General features: G+C 43.7%; 1 long non-coding RNA gene across 1 annotated transcript in view; it reads left to right on the plus strand.

Annotated features, from left to right (window-relative positions):
• The window catches only part of LOC145717093 (uncharacterized), a 61,830-nt gene that overhangs the window by 39,992 nt on the left and 5,970 nt on the right, over positions 1–15,868 (plus strand). The window lies entirely within an intron of this gene.

The following is a 15,868-nucleotide window of genomic DNA, read 5'->3' on the forward strand; positions in this document are numbered from 1 at the left end:
AAATTCCACATATTAGTAAAATCATATGCATTTGTCTTTCATTGACTGGCTTATTTTGCTTAGCATTACACTCTCTAGATCTGTCCATGTTGTTGCAAATGGTGACATTTCATTCTTTTCTTATGGCTGAATAATATTCCGTTGTGTATATCATATACCACATCTTCTTTATCAGTTCATCAGTTGATGGACACTTGGGCTACTTCCATAATTCGGCTGTTATAAATAATGCTGCAATAAACATAAGTGTGCATATATCCTTTCTGATTAGTGTTTTTATTTTCTTCAGGTAAATACCCAGAAGTAGAATTGCTGGATTATATGGTGGTTCTATTTTAAATTTTTTGAAGAAGCTCCATACTGTTTTTCACAGTGGCTGCCCTAATTTGCATTCCTACCAACAGTGTGCAAGTGTTTCTTTTCCTCCACATCCTTGCCAACACTTGTTTTTTGTGTATTTGGTTTTAGCCATTCTAATAGGTGTGGGGTGACATCTCATTGTAGTTTTGATTTGCATTTCCCTGATGATGAGTGATGTTGAGCATCTTTTCATGTGTCTGTTGGCCATCATCTATATGTCTTCTCTGGAGAAATGTCTGTTCGTGTCTGCTGCCCATTTTTTAATTTGATTATTTTTTGTGTGTGTTGAGTTATATAGGTTCTTTATATATCTTGGATATTAACTCCTTATTGGATATGTCATTTGCAAATATATTCTCCCATCCAGTAGGTTGTCTTTTAGTTTTGTTGGTTGTTTCCTTTGCTGTGCTTTTTATTTTGATGTAGTCCCAATAGTTTGTTATTTGTTTTTGTTTTCCTTGCCTCAGGAGACATATCTAGAAAAATGTTGCTATGGCTGATGTCAGAGAAATTACTGCCTGTGCTCTTTTCTAGGATTTATATGGTTTCAGATCTCACATTTAGGACTTTAGTGCATTTTGAGTTTATTTTTGTGTATGGTGTAAGAAAGTGGTCCAGTTTCTTTCTTTTTTTTCTTTTTTTTTTTTTTGCATGTAGCTCTCCAGTTTTCCCAACACCCTTTGTTGAGGAGACTTTTTCCCATTGCATTTTCTTGCAAGAGATTTTTTGTTTTTGTTTTTAGCTCTTATTATGTACTAGGCATTGTTTAAGTCTTTAAAATTTATTCTCTCCTTGGGACTAGATAGAATTATCGTCCCCCGTTTTATCGGCCAGGTCACAGAGAGGTTAAACAGTTTGCTCAAGGCCATGCAGCTAGGAAGTAGGAGAGCCGGGAGCAGAATCCTGAATGCTTGACTCTGGATTATGTACTTTTCACTGCGACATCGTACTGCCTCCAGAACAATTTTATTCTACACACAACATGGTGTACATTACCAGGAGAAAGGTAGGTATGGACTCACCGCCCCTACCCTGTGCTAACCATGTGGCACAGAAGAGTGCTGTGTTTGGTGCTGGGCTCCACCAACTGGAGTCCTCTAAGAGAGGGTCCAGAAATTAACCTTGAAAGGAAGACTGTCAGGGCCCATGGGAACAAGCCCCTGGTGGAAAACGTTCTGCACCCGGGGTACGTCCTGTTGGCTGAATTGCCTCACTTACAGAGCAGAGCCAGGATGTGGCCCAATGGACAAGCCAGACTTAAAACCAACAGCTGCAGCCATACCCAGTGGACATGCAAAAAACCAACAGAGTCTCCACAGACCTGAAAAACAGCTCCCAAAAGCACCAAGGAGCTGCGCGAGGGACGAGGCACTTTTCTGTCCCTTATTAACATAGCGGACCCGAGTAGAACCCGAGCGGGCACTGTTGGTGGGAACTTCCTCCCCAGAAGCAGGGCCTCCCGGTTGGTGGGGACGCCAGCCTAACCACTCTCTGTTGGTCCTGGGTCTCCCTTCAGCTGACGCTCTTGCTCTAGGAAAGCCTTGCCTGCGCCTTTGACTTAGGGGTCTGGCCCTGTTTCTATCCCTGCCGGGTCCAAGAACCCGGCTCTGGTAACAAAAGCAGGGGCTGAGAGCCTGATGATGCTCGGCCTGGGGAAGAGAAAGCATGTGATTGCTTCCCGACTTTGTTCAGGTCCCTGCTAAGGCGAGAGAGCCCTTCCCTGATCACCACGTTCAAAACAGCCCCGTCGCACTGGTCCTTCTGTTTAATTTTTCATCTTAGCCCTTATTGCCACCTGACATTTTCCGATACATTTATTTCCAACTATAAGCCACTGTCTAGTTTCCCCACGAGAGAGTAAACTCCATGAGCTCGAGGATATTGTCCAGAACTGTCTCTCCAGGGATGAGAAGAGTGCTTGGCACGGAGTACACACTCAATATATTTGTTGAGTGAATAAAAAAATCTGAGTCCCCAAATATTCTCATGTGTTGATATCCTATTCTAGTGCTTGTCCACGAACAGATCCAATTTGTATATACTTCAGCTACATCACAGAGAGAATTTTATGTCCTAAATTTTCCACTGGTATCGGGCCATGCCTATTTCTCTTTTTTGCGGCATTTAAGCCTTACCTTCCTCATTTCTTTCCTTTCCCATCGGCAATTGATATTAAAAGTCGATCCTCCCTTATCTTTCTCCCTGGTTGTACAATCATGTACACATGACATACGTACATGTAAGTTTTTTCATTGGTTTTCAAAACGAATATTTTATATATCTCTTGCATCTGCCTTTCTCACTTACGTAATGGAAATTCTTCCAGGTCAAGATATAGAATAACCATTAAAAAAACCCCAGCATAATATTTCTTTCTTTTTTTTTTTTTAAAGATTTTATTTATTTGAGAGAGAGAGAATGAGAGAGAGCACATGAGAGGGGGGAGGGTCAGAGGGAGAAGCAGACTCCCTGCAGAGCAGGGAGCCCGATGCGGGACTCGATCCAGGGACTCCAGGATCATGACCCGAGCCGAAGGCAGTCGCCCAACCAACTGAGCCACCCAGGTGCCCCCCCAGCATAGTATTTCATGGTATGAATGTTTCAGCAATTTATACTGTATTTCATACTGATAGGCATTTTGATCGTTTTCCATGTCTATCAATTCTGCAATCTGCATTCATAGAGGTATATTCTTTTGACCTCATGCTTCATTTCTATTTGTTACTTTCCATAAGTGGGATTTCTAGAGTATGAAGGTGTGTGGTCAGAATAGATTTGCTAGATTACTTCCCTGAAGAGCTATCACAATTCACATTCTATCAGCAAAACCCAAGAATGCTCTTTTCTCTATGCAGCCCTCTGTAGGGACACAGACCTTCTCTGGACTTCTCAGCATTCCTGTAAAAAGCCCTAGCCTCCTGAGACAGAGGAATGTGCATGGTATAAAGCCAGAGAATGTTTGACTTCAGTTCTCCTAGGCACATTTTGCTTTTCACACAGTATGAGAATTAGATCTGCAGACTTTTGTTAATTCCTCTAGTCCAAAAAAAAAAAAAAAAAAAATTCCTCTAGTCCAAAAGGGTAATAAAACTTCTCTTATCTCTCCAAGAGGGACCAATGATTATAACCTGGACTAGATTTCTGTTACACTTCTAAAGTGTCAGGAATACTAGACTGCTATCTTGCCAGGTATTTATATTTCAAAAGGAATGAAGCCCAGACCTTGGAGACATCTCTTGATGGTAAAAGCCTGAGTGAGACTCTGGGTTTAGCTGGCCCTTGGAGAGTTGTTTTTATGTTCCAAAGGGTAGAGTGAGAAGCCAGGATCCTTCTCATCCCTTTTCCAAGGAACCGAGGTTTTTCTTCTTTCTTTCTAGAGAGGAGGGGGATAGCTCCTGTATACAAATGGAGGAAATCCTTTCTTTCATCCCTTGTCTATGGAGTGAACCCTGCCACTCCTGAGAGAATTGCTATGGTGGCTCATAGCACTGTCTGTGTGTCTAGGTGTGAGGGACTAATCTAGGTGTCAGGGGCTGACCCTGCTATTTACTCTGACTGTTCATCTGGTTGCATCAGTAAAGAACACTTCCCCCACACCCTTCCATCCAAGTGCCTCATGTTTCTACTGTATCCACACATAGAAAGTACAAAAATTATGCAAGGGACATAACATTCTAGACCCTTCACTGTTCTTTGGCAAAGCATCCTACCAGCATGGGGAATGATTATTATTTTTAATTTTTGCCAATCCAACGGGTGAGAAGTGGCTTCTCATAGTTACTTGCATTTTATTTCCCTGGTGGTCAGTGAAATTGAACATATTCCATTTTAGACATTTCAGTTATCCTGTGGGCACATCTATGTATGTGTGTGAGCATCACCTTTTCATAAATTCTGCCCATTTTTTCATAGGTTTCACTGAGAATTTTATCAGCTTGTATGGGCTGTTTTTAGAGTAGCAGAAGAGTTATGAATATAGACCGACAGGGGCTCATTAGCAAATGTTTTGCCAATACTTTTACTTCCAGTCAACCTTCCTCATCATGCTCTTCTTCCTTCTGCTTTCTCTGTGTTATCAAACAGGAAAAGGGTCCTTAAAGCCTGCTATTTGTAGGTCCAGAAGGTAAAGCATGTCCCTAGCTGAGGGAGAGGCCAGAGTCACCTGGAAAGAAGCCCTTCCAGAGGGGCTGACCGTAGGGAGGCTGTGTCCATTGACAACCTCCTATCTGACACTGAGTCTGATGTGGAGGAACAAAGCCAGAGGAAAGGTCATAGTCAGTCTCCCAAAGAAAAGAGAAAATCATGGTCAGGTGCCCCAACTGACTTGGCCATGGCAGCTTGAGGCTTGGAATGTACACTCAGTACTGTGTTGGGAAGAACTTTGGCATCTTGATTTCGACTTCATTGTGGGTCAACTGGCACACAGCCAAAAAAGCAGGGCTCACCCCATTCCTCACCCCCCTGGCATAGGAGGTGGTCACAGAAAAACAGGCAAAGCAGGACCCATAACCAGCAGGAAAAGACTACAGTGTCAGGAGGCTGTATTTGGACCAGAAATGAACCGGATGCGAAATGGAGCTGGCTGTGGAGGCAGAGATGGGGAGAACAGGGGCAGCCTCCATGCTGGGGCCTGAGAGCGGGAGAGTCACAGGGAGGGAACTGGATATCCTTGCGGAGCGTGGCTCTAGATGCTGCTGGGGCGGCGAAGGGGAGGGGGGCAAAGGGCCACGTGCTGGGTTCATTCCTTTCATAAAAGTTTATTTGTAGAAAGAAACCACATGGTAGATGATCAGAGAATGAAATTTCTTTTCCAGATGTGAGCTCTGAGTGTAGAGAAGCCAAGGTTTAATAAAAACACTAACCCTTCCCAGAAGCAAGTAGAAGCCTTGTTGCCAGGGACGGCTGGCCATAACATAACAAGCTTGGGGGCCAGGAGCGCACTCTGGAAGGTCAGTGATGTCCAGGCTGCCCCTGTGCCTGGGACCTCGGTTGGGGTCCTCCCTCACTGCAGTTCTCTTGCTGGACAGCCAGGGTGTGTGGGGAGGCCTGGACATGCATTCTTAGCACTCAGATCTCATTCCTCCCTTCTGACTCTGTGCTGAGGGTTCCTGCCGCTTTCCTGGAGACTGAAGAGAGATAGCAGAGAGAAAAGAGAGACAAGTCAAGGTCATGCTTCTCTAAAGATGCATTTGGGGCTATTTCAGTGAATGGATTGGGTAGCGGAAAGGACAGTGAGGCGAGGCGGTGACTTTGCATCGTGCCCAGGTATGTGAATGATAAAGCATCACATTGCAGGCTGTCCTGGAGAGCTTCCGCAAGGATGGACGTGTTCCGTATTTGCAGTCTCTGCTGTGGTAGCCACTAGCCACGTGTGGCTATTGAGCACGTGGAATGTGGCTATAATTACTGAGGAAGTGGCTTTTTTATTTTACTTGATTTAAATTGAAACGTAAATAGCTATCGTCCTGGCTCGTGGATTCCACATTGGATAGCCCTGCATCTGAGCATAGGTGTCTGGAGTTTGGGCTTCAGAGTCAGACAGAGAATCTTGCCTCCCTCAATTCCTACTCCTGTGAACTCAGAAGAGCGACTTAACCTCTTCGTGCTTCCGGGTCCTCTAATCCAAACAGGACCTAATGGAACCAACCTCTCAGTCTTTCTGCGAGTGTTAGATGACGTCACCAGGGGAAATGAATAGGAACAATCTTGCCTGCAAGTACATGTGTCCAGCAGAGATTGGCTCCTGTTCCCAGAGGTCTGTTTAAATTCACAAACACAAAACATACATCTAAAATAACTGTCATAGTCCTGAGAAGCCGTACCTGTAGGTCAAGGTGGAGGTGCCAGGAACGGTCAGGAAATGTAGAAAGCCCTTGCAGGTGGAGGTGGGAAGGGAGGGGATTCTTTCTGAGAAATGGGCTCCTGCTTGGAAAAATCTAAATTAATGGGCTCTTGTATCTCTGATGTTTGAGGGTTCCTGGATGGCGAAGAGTTTCCCAATGGGCTTTTTCAGGAGGTGACCATCTTAAGATGCTCAGTTCTTTTGTTTTTTTTAAATTTTTTTCCAAATTTTTATCTTTAAGTAATCTCTATACCCAACATGGGCCTTGAACCTACAACCCTGAGATCAAGAGTCGCATGCTCCAATGACCAAGCCAGGTGCCCTGGGATGCTCAGTTCTGAACAGGCTCCTTTTCCAAGCAGTCTTCAAGGCCAAGTCCTGAACTACACAAGAAAGACTGACAAACTCTAATGGGACCCCAGGGGACAACAGGAGGTGGAATGGTGTAGAAATGCGTGTCCAGTGCATCTTGCTTGAGGGAAAAGAGATGGGACAGCACAGGTTGGGGTAAGGTCCTGGCTTCCCAGGCCAGCTGAGGAAGGAAAGATGAGCCTCAGACAACATGCCTTTGGCTGGAAGGCACCCTAAGGCACTGTCCACTACTGCTTTAGAACTGGGTAGGTTCAGAAGGGGCAAAAGCCTAGGAAGACTGCAAGGTCAAGTCTCCTTTTCCTGGCTGTGAACCTAAAGTAAACTTCCAGTTGTTTTATCAAGAAAAGTTGCAGGTGGGGGCAGGATTTTACAGATGGGCAGGTTTTTTTTACATTATGCAAATCAACTGCAACCTCACTGCCTACAGGTGACCTTTGCTGGGTGCACCTACAAGGGACTGGGAGCTGTGTTGGATTGTGTTAGGCCTAGGTGACCAGGTGACACAGAGATGGCACTTGCCTCCTGTGATATTGTAATGTCTAATAAATATGTATTTGAGCTTCATTCTCCTTTCTTGCGCAAATCTAAAACGCTTGGAATTTTGTAAGTGCTAAGAGTGATAAAGGTGTCTTTTGTTATGTTAATGAGGCAACTTTTGGGAGATAGACCTCTAAGGATAGGGACTGGTTGGCAGGAGAACCAACCCTCTGATTAGAGGGTTGGAACTTTGTCTCACCCTCTGACCTCAGGGATGGGAGAGGGATTAGAGGTTGAATCAATTGTCAATGGCCAATGATTTAATCAATTATGACAGTGAAATGAAGCCTTCATAAAAACCCAAAAGGATGGGGTTTGGAGAATTTCCAGGTTGGTGAACACGTGGAGATTTGGGGAGGGCTCTGTGCCTGGAGAGGTCATGGAAACTCCGAGCCCTTTCTCTGTACTTTGCCCTCTGCATCTCATCCATCTGGCTGTTCTTGAGTTGTATCCTTTTGTAATAAACTGGTGATGTGGTAAGTAAAATGTCTCTCTGAGTTCTGGGAGCTGCTTTGGCAAATTAATCGAACCTGAGGAGGGGGTCGTTGGAACCTCAGATCTATACCCAGCTGGTAGGAAGCACAGGTGTCTGAAGTGGGAGGAGGGGCAGTCTTGTAGGACTGAGCCCTTTACCTATGGGATCTGATGGTATCTCCAGGTAGACCCTGTCAGAACTGAGTTGAACTGACACCCAGCTGCTTTCAGCGTCTCTGTCTCTTCTCTGTCCAGCACACCCTGTGAGTTTGGTTGTCCTGAGAAACCACTTACCTCATGGCCCAGCCCTGTTTCCTGCCGCCTCCTCTCATTCATTCCAGACCCACTCTGGCTGGATGCTCAGGCACCCATGGGGTCCTTGGTGACCCCACATGCCTCCAACCTCTCCCTTTGGTCCTCATCCAGCATAATCTTTCATCTGTTCTCTTCCAGGCACATCCTTCTTATCCGAATCCTGCCCTTTTGCTTAGCTCTTTGCTTCTGAAGCCTTTTCCACTGCCCTAGCTCACATCGCCTCTCCTGTGCACTTCCTCAACACTTACATTTTTGACCCTACGCTATGCAAGAGGACTGGGATATCTGGTTCTGAATGAGGAAGCACCTCATTAGTCTTACCGTAGTAAAATCCTGCTCCTCTACTACCCACTCCTTGCTCCCACCAAATCCAGCCTCTTGGACGGGCACAGGGAACCTGCAGATGGGGTGCAGCTCTTCTCAGGAAAGAGCTTAAAACTTTTCTCCCACATGCTCTACAAGCATTCCAGGGAAGCCCCTGAGGTTTACAACAGGGAGCAGAGGCCTCAGAGCATAATCAGGAAGGTTGAGGCGGGTGACTCTGAGATCCCTGCTCTGCCCCACTAGACCCTCAACGTGGCTCTCCAGTGCGCTGAACCCAGGTGATTGCAGCAGGATCAAAGCCCAGCCAGTTGCCACACCTGGCAAATCATCACCATCATGCATCAGGATACCAAAGATATGGTTGAAAAATGGCAATGTATTTTATCTGAATGACTAGTTTCCTTTTCTCTCTGGCAGTAACTTAGCTACCAGGTTAAATTGTTTCTTGAGACCCTTCTTGGACCTGAAGGGTAGGGCCACATTGTCAACACAGAGAAGGACACTTTCCTGTGTATTAATAGGAGATCCTGTGTCTCGATCACCGGAAAATGGTACCCAACACCACAGGGGCTAAGAGAAAATGTTCTCCTCTGCTTTCTAACCAGTGATGACAGAATGGTGATGGCAATAACAATGAGAACAGATCTGGATTCAAATACCTCCTCTATTATTTACTAGTTGGGTAAGTAACTCAAAGTCTCAGAGCCTCAGTTTCCTTTTTTTGTGAAGTGGGGATAATAATGGTAACTACCTCATAGAATGTTGTAGGGATCAAGTGAAATCGTGTGTCTCAAATACTTAGCACAGTTCTTTGGACATAGCAGTGCTCAGTAAGTGTTGGCCATTACTGATGTCATTGGAGAGTAGTATCAATTGTAAGATAAATCTATAGTATCAGAATACAGACAGTTATTAGGTTTTAGTAAGCACAGGGGATGTATTTGGATAGAATGCTGTGAAGTTTTGACTTTCTTATGACCACAGTAGGGAAGTGAGCCAGGGTGGAATATGACCTGGGGTCTTGGCTAAGGACTGATGGCGTGAGTCTCCTTTCTGGTTTCCTGAGTTTTGAGTTGCCCCTTTATGCAAATGACATCGTGATGCTCAGAACCCCTACAGATGAAGTAACTAGTAATCAGTCATAGTAATTTGTGGTTCATGAGCCCCACCTAGAGGAAGGGGTTAGAAGGGGTCAGTTACTGAGGTTACTTGGAAGAATGTGAGCTCTAGATAAAGAGGTGCCTTGGGCTGGAGTTCGAAAACCTCTTGCACGTGTATCTGCCTGCAATTTCCCATCCAGGCATGGCTGAGACCGGTGAGAATAAACTTCATCCCCTCGTCTGTCCTGCTTGCCCAGGCCATGGTGGGAGGACACTCTGCTCAAGGAGACAGTGGTGGTCACTGCGCCAGTGGTTTCAGTGCAGGGGTTTAGGTTGCCAGGGACCGTGGCGATCTGAGCCTTGTTGCATTCCCAGCCCCTTGCTGCCACTAAGGAGGGCAGAGCCTGCTGTGTGGGTAGGATTGGATGTCAGTGTCACTGCTGTGGCTGGGGGTGTCACTGACTCCGCCACCACCACCCTCAGTTATAAAGCTGGCGAAGGGTATCGGTTGGCCCAAAAACTACCACTGAGAACTCAGTTTCCTCTGCTTAGATAAAGAAGAGCAGAAAAGAAGGAAGAAGAAAAGACACTAATGAGCAGTAAGTAACCAAAATGAACATTGCAGTTCAGTTATTTAGAAGCAGAGGCCAGAGAAGACAATGAGATATGTCCAGGTCAGCCCTTTGCCTGGCAAGATACAGCACTCCCGCCTACCCCCAAGACCACTTCTGATGGCCTGCAGTGTGGTCGACGGCCTGCAGGTGCAGGGCACACATTGTCTTGTGTCATCCTTGGGACAACCCCGTGATGCACAGGTCATTGTACCTATTTTACAGTTAAAGTGAAGGAGGCTTAAAGACCTTGAGGAGTTTGTCTAGTTTGGTCCAGCTCGTAAATGGGAGAGTGGAATTTGAACTCAGATCTGTTTGGATCTAAGGTTCTCTAATTCATAATTGGGATGTCAGTACCACCCCCCAAGTCTCTACTTTCCTTCTCAGAATATAGGGGAGTGCAAGTGATTCTAAGACCATCATTCTAACCCTAAGGACCATAGGTGATCATCAAGCACTACTGGAAATGGGAAAGAATAGGAAGGGAACCAGTTCAATGGAGCAGAAGCTCTGTGTCTGTTCAGGCAACAGGTGTGTGCCAGGGGCTGGCCTGGCACGGCAGCTTTGGGAGGGAAGCTCTGAGAAGGCAGGGATTGGGACAAGGAGGGTGAGTCTTCCTCAGGCCATATGGGTTCCCTGGAAAGTGCATTAAAGATGCTAGCTTACCCTGTCCCTCTCTGCCCTTCGTCCTAGCCATGAAACCTGGGTTCTCACTGACTTCTTCCCCAGGAAAGACCCAGTCCTGCCCTGCTGGCTTTGTGCCACCAGACTGGACTCTCAGCTCTTAAAGCTATATTCTCCTTACCTCTGGATGCCTCTCTCTTCACCTCTCTTCACCCCTCTTCACCATGGGGCCAGCACCAGCACCAGGAGGTTCCTGGAAAAGTGGCTGGAGACTTGATCCCCTTGCCCATGTAGCCAGGCTGATATTGCTTGTCTGGGAACTATCGTGAATGACCCAAATACAAAAATGTAATCCAAAGCCCACCAGTGCTTTGAGCCCTTCACATTTTCTGGGAGCTGGGAGCATCAGCAGCCTGTCTGTACCCACCGTGCTGGTATGTGTGTTAGGATCCAAACTGTCCCCAGAGCCCCAGCAGACAGGCATCTCTGACCCCATCAATAATGCTAGAGCATTCCATGGTCCAGCTCAAAGTCATACCCAGCGTCTGCAAGACCCTGTAAGGACAGTTCCTTTTTCCAATGAAAACCCCCATAGATGTGCTTTGGTTAAAAAAAAAAAAATCAGCTTTATTGAGGTATAATTTCCATATGAAACTGCACCTCTTCTAGGTGTACATTTGGTGACTTTTGACCTATTTATACATTTGTGCAATCAGTATCACAATCAATCTGTAGAACATTTCCATCATCCTACAATGTTCCCTGTGCCCTTCCTCAGTCAATTTTCCATCTGCCCCTGGTCCTGGGCTTCCAGTGATCTGCCTTCTGTCATGATAGATTTGTCTTTTTTGTAGTTTCATATAAATGAAATGATACAGTATGTGCTCTTTTATGTCAGGCTCCTGTCACTGGGCTTAAGAATGTTGAGATTCATCCATGTCAATGCATGTGTCATAGGTCATCGTTATTATTGCCGAGTAGTTTTCCATTGTATGGATATACTCTTTGTGTCTCCATTCCCCTGTTAATGGGCATTTGGATTGTTTCGGGTTTTTGGTCAGTACGATGAACACTGCCGTGAATATTTGCATACTAGTCTTTGTGTAGACATAGGTTTTAATTTCCCCTGGGTAACACCTAGGAGTAGAACTGCGAAGTCTGTGTCACATGTATACTTAACTTTCTAAGAAATTGTTGTCTTGTCAAGTGCTTTTTCTTCATCGATTGAGCAAATCATGTGAGTTTTCTCCTTTGATCTGTTAACACTTGGTTCATGATGTGTTACCTTTTCTATACATTGGCTGATTTGATTTACTAAGATTTTATTACAGATTTTTGTGTTTGCATTATGAAGGATATTGGTCTCAGTTTTTCATTTCTTGCAAAGTGTTTGCCTGCTTTAGGGCATAAGGTAGTGCTGGTCTTTTGAAGTGAGTTGAGAAGTGCTCTCTTTTCCTCTATTCCCTGGAAGAGTTTGCATAGAATTAGTTTTATATCTTCTTTAAGTGCTTGATAGAATTTATCAGTAAAGACATCTGGGTCTGAAGGTTTCATTGTCAGAAGCTTTTAAAATTGCAAATTTATTTTCTTTAACAGATATTGGGATACTCAGATTTCCTCATTTTTTCTTGAGTCGGTTTTGTTAATTTGTATCTTTCAGGACATCTGTCTACTTCATCTAAGTTGTTGAATTTATTGGCAAAAATCTTTTTATAATATTTTTTGTCCCGTTAATGACTGCAAACGTGATAGTGGTGTTTCTCCTTCATTTCCGATATTGCTAATTTGTGTTTCTCCTCTTTCATTTCTTTTTAAAAAATTGACATATAATTAACATATAACATTATATTAGTTTTAGGTGTACAACATAATGCTTTGATATGTGTGTATATTGTGAAATGATAACCACAATGAGACTAGTTAACATCTCTCACCGTTCATAGTTATGTTTTTTTTTCCCTCATAATGAGGACTTTTGAGATCTACTCACTTAGCAACTTTCAAATATGCAATGCAGTATTAACAATAATCACCCTAGTGTCCATCCTTACATCCCCTCTTTCATTTATAATATTGATAATTGTGTTTTTCTTTCTTTTTAACTTGGCAGTCTGGCTAAGGGTGCCCCAAGGTAATTGCCTTTTTTACAAACACTGCCCACCAAAGACTTACCAAAAGATTTGACATTCTTCTAACATATCACATGCCTTTGAATGTATGTGCTTTGCCCCATAGCATTCCTTCAGACTGGAATACCCTGCCCAACATTCTCCACCTGGTAAATTTCTGCTTACTGAGCTCGATCTCAAATACAACCTCCTCCTTGAACCTTCCTTCTGTTCTTCCACTCAGAGTTAGTTGTTCCCATTTTGTGTAGCATTGAATCTTATACACAACTTTACTATAGTGTTCATTGGATGGGGAGGGTAAAATTTTAATATGATGCATCTGTTTCCAAAGTCCACATTCTTGTGTGCTGTGCTTCTTCCTTGAAACTTTTCTATTGGAATTTAGAGCATGATCTATGATTCCTGATTTGACATACCTTTTTTTTTTTTAATTTGGGATATAATTCACAAACCATATAATTTACCTCTTTAAGGTGCACCATTAATTCCAACTATTACAGGTTTTTAATCACAGATTTCCTCATGGAAAAATTAAATCTATCTTGCTATTTCCAGTTCCTGGTACAGTATTTAACATCTGATAGTAAGACACTCAATAAATGCTTCCTGAATAAAGATAAGTGTTTACAATATGCTTCAAGCCAATACTTCTCAAACTTAATGTGTATAAAAATCATCCAGGGAGAGTGTTAAGATGTAGATTCTAACTGGGGGCGGAATGCAAGATCTATATTTCTAGTAAGGTTTTACATGATACCCATGCTGCTGATCTGAGGACCACCCTTTGAATTTCAAGGTGCAAAACTCCCTACTCTCTGGAATAAAGATAGTTCCCCTAAACTCTCACAAGGGGGCGCAATGGGCAAATATTTCTACTGCTACTTATAACAATATATTAAATGAATTCATGTGACGTGCTTTCAGCAGCTGTTTTGCTAATTATTGTTTATTTCATGGAACAAGAACAGTGCATATCTCAGTAGACTAAAAATAGATTTTCCTTTACGCCATATTGTCTAAAGAATTTGCCAAGATTGTGCTCACAGAAACTGGAACCATTCAGTATCTCTGTTATTGGAAGTGTCATATAAGAATAGTACTAAAAATATTATTAGAGATGAAAGATCTGAAGGATGTGAAAATAATAATTGTAATAATACAAAGAGTAATAATAGTAGCAGTCATTTTTGTAGTTTCATTTATTACATGTTGTGGTATAGTACTAGCTGTCTTGGGTAGATGGCTTCATTTAATCCTTACAACCATCCCATGAAATAGGTAATAATGCTCTCATTTTACAGGAAATAAAACTCATGTTTATAGAAATGAAATAAAATGCCCAAGTGCTGGGGTACCTGGGTGGCTCAGTCTGTTAAGCATCTGCCTTCAGCTGGGATTGAGCGGAGCCCCCTGCTGCATAGGGCTCCCTGCTCAGCAGGGAGTCTGTTTCTCCCTCTGCCCCTCCCCCTGCTTGTACTCACACTCTCACTTTCTCTCTCTCTCTTTTTCTCTCAAATAAATAAATAAAAAATCTTTAAAAAAATGCCCAAGTTCTGGAGGTCATAATTGGAAGGGTAGGACTTGACTACACTCCATCTTTTTCCAAGGTCCACGGTCTTGTGTACTGCACTGCTCCTGAGGCATTTTCTGCTGGGATTTGGAGCAGGGATCTATGATTCTTGATTTGCCATCCTCTTTTTAAAAATTGAGATATGATTCATATGCCATGAAATGCACCCTTCTAAAATGCACAGTGCACTGGACTTAAGTATAAACACAAGGTTTTGCAACCATTGTTACTGTCTAATTCCAGATTATTTTTTTAAGATTTTATTTATTTGACAGAGAGATTGGGAGCACACAAACAGGGGGAATGGCAGGCAGAGGGAGAGAGAGAAGCAGGTTCCCTGCTGAACAAGGAGCCCAATTCAGGGCTCGATCCCAGGCCCCTGGGGTTCTGAAGGCAGATGCTTAACCGACTGAGCCACCCAGGTTCCCCTAATTCCGGATTATTTTTGTTACCCCAAAGAGAAATCCACACTCATTAGCAGTCACTCCTCATTTCCCCCTCCCCTCCTGCCCCCGAAAACCATGAGTTTACTTTCTAACCCTATGGATTTGCCTATTCCAGGCATTTCATATAAATGGAATCATATAATAGGTGGGCTTTTGTGTCACACTTTTTTTCACTGAGCATCATGTTTTCAAGGTTCATCCATATTGCAGCATATATCAGTCCTTCATTCATTTTTATGTCTCAACAATATTTCATCGTATGGTTGTACTACATTTTGTCTATTCATTCATGAATGGATGGACATTCAGGTTGTTTCCAGTTTTTAGCAATTATGAATAATGCTGTCATGAACATTTATGCCTCCGTTTTTGTGTGAACATATGTTTTCAATTCTCTTGGGTATATACCTGGGAGTGGAATTGCTGGGTCATATGTGATCTCTCTGTTGAGCTTTCTGAGGGAATTCCAGACTGTTTTCCACAATAGCTGCTCCGTTTTACATTCCCACCTGCATTTTTCTCCATATACTTACCAATGCTCTGTGTGACCCTGGAGTATGATCTAGTCCTTCAGATTCTCAGCTGGAGAATTGAGATAATACAACCTGACTTGTACAACCTTCCATCCCCCCAAATTAAATACATACATACATACATACATACCTGACTCACTTCCCTGGTGGTCCTGGCATGAAGCTAAAACCAAATACCTACATTGTGAGAAAGAACTTTCACAAACGAAAGAGTGGCCGCAGAGTTCATGAAGGTTAAGGACTAGCACCCTCTCTTACATGTGTCCTTGCCTCTGTTTACTCTCTAATCCTTCTCCCCTAGGAGTGGTACTGGAGTGGCCGAGGGCATGTTGAGTCAGAGCTAAAGATTAGTTGAGTTCTAAATGACTTGTTTCTGGGGCACCTGGCTGGCTCAGTCGGTTAAGTGTCATTCTGCTCAGGTCATGATCTCAGGGTCCTGGGATTGAGCCCCACATTGGGCTCCCTGCTCAGCAGGGAGTGTGCTTTTTCTTCTCCATCTGCTGCTCCCCCTGCTTGTGCTCTCTCTCTCTCAAATAAATAAATAAAGTCTTTAAAAAAATAAATGACTTGTTTCTAAAGAGGTGAGCCCTAGATATCAAGAAGGTCATGGCAGTATCTTCACTTATTCAGC

The sequence above is a fragment of the Leptonychotes weddellii genome, chromosome 14 (assembly GCF_054177405.1).
Source record: "Leptonychotes weddellii isolate Sample4059 chromosome 14, ASM5417740v2, whole genome shotgun sequence".
NCBI lineage: Eukaryota > Metazoa > Chordata > Mammalia > Carnivora > Phocidae > Leptonychotes > Leptonychotes weddellii.